Consider the following 1,881-nt stretch of genomic DNA (forward strand, 5'->3'; position numbering starts at 1 on the left):
TTCGGGCTTAAGAACGCCGGCGCCACATACCAACGCATGATTCAAACATGCCTGGAGAAACAGATCGGCAAGACAATTGAAGCTTATGTCGACGACGTCGTCATCAAAACCAGGCACGTCGAAACACTAATAGATGATTTACATCTCACATTCGACAACCTCCGCGCGTACGACATTAAGCTCAATCCGGAAAAGTGCGTTTTTGGCGTTCCCGCTGGGAAAACTGCTGGGCTTCATCATTTCCAACAGAGGAATTGAAGAAAATACAGCCAAAATCCGAGCTCTGTCACAATTGGCTACGCCAACAGACCTTAAACAAGTCCAAAAGCTCGTGGGTTGCGTGGCAGCTCTAAGACGCTTTATCTCCAGATTGGGAGAAAAGGCACTGCCACTCTATCTCCTCCTATGGCGAACTGATCACTTCGAGTGGACGGACGCGGCAACAGTCGGACTGGAGGAAATAAAAACCCTTCTAGCAAGCAACCCAATCCTGGCCGCGCCAAACGTCGGCGAACCCATGTTAGTATACATATCGGCAACACATCAGGTGGTGAGCGTCGTGCTCGTCGTTGAACGAGAACAGGACGGACACAAATTCCCGCTTCAAAAGCCAGTATACTACGTATCCACTGTCCTTACACCATGCAAATCCCGGTACCCCCATTATCAAAAGATAGCATACGCGGTCTTCATGGCATCCCGAAAGCTCCGACACTACTTCCAGGAGTGTTCGATTACGGTGGCTTCCGAAGTACCACTCAACGACATTATAAACAACCGCGATGCCACGGGCCGAATTGCCAAATGGGCCATTGAGCTCCTTCCATTTGATATTACATACAAACCATGTCGAGCTATTAAATCCCAAGTATTGGCTGACTTCGTCGCCGAATGGACAGAGGCCGAACTCCCCAAAGAGTACGGCACATATTCCAATTGGGTTATGTATTTCGATGGCTCCAAAATGCTGGCAGGGCTAGGAGCGGGCGTCGTTTTAACGTCCCGTACTGGAGATGTCGTTCAGTATGTACTCCAAATACTATATACAGACTCCAACAACGCAGCTGAATACGAGGCCTTGTTGCATGGTCTCCGGATGGCTGTCTCCATGGGCATACAACGCCTAGAGGTGCGCGGAGACTCAAACCTGGCAATATCTCAAATAAATGGAGATTTCGATGCCAAAGACCCAAAGATGGCGGCTTATCGTAATGCCGTCCTAAAAATGTCGGATCGGTTCGAGGGGCTCGAGTTCCATCATGTGGCCCGTGAAAGTAATCAAGCGGCGGACGTTCTCGCTCGTATCGGCGCCAAGCGCGACCCCGTCCCACCTAATATATTTCTGGAAAGGCTTTTCAAGCCATCCGTGGTGTGTCAGGGGGAAAGCGGCAACACTAGTCCGGATCCGACCACAAGCCCAAAGGCCAAACACACAGATATCATCAGCGGCTCCGCCACAGAAATAACACCGTCGGCCCATCTCATTATGGCAGTCATCGCCCCATGGACCGAACCTTTCTTGGCCTACCTTAAATAGGAAAGAACTTCCTGAGGATCAGAATGAGGCCTGCCGCATTGGTCGGCGTTCGAAGGCCTACAAGGTTCATGACAGAGAGCTCTATAAGAAAAGCGCTACCGGAGTCCTTCAAAGATGTATCTCCGAGGAGGAGGGGCGGCAGCTCCTGACTGAAATTCATGCCGGTCTTGGTGGGCACCACGCCGCAGCTCGAGTCCTTGTTAGCAAGGCCTTCCGTACATGATTCTATTAGCCGACGGCCCGAGCAGATGCACAGGACCTTGTCCAACGTTGCGTCGGATGCCAACTCTTCGCCAACCAAAGCCACATGCCCCCCACCGCCCTACAAACAATCCCCATCACTT

The sequence above is a fragment of the Aegilops tauschii genome, chromosome 2 (assembly GCF_002575655.3).
Source record: "Aegilops tauschii subsp. strangulata cultivar AL8/78 chromosome 2, Aet v6.0, whole genome shotgun sequence".
Classification (NCBI taxonomy): Eukaryota; Viridiplantae; Streptophyta; class Magnoliopsida; order Poales; family Poaceae; genus Aegilops; species Aegilops tauschii.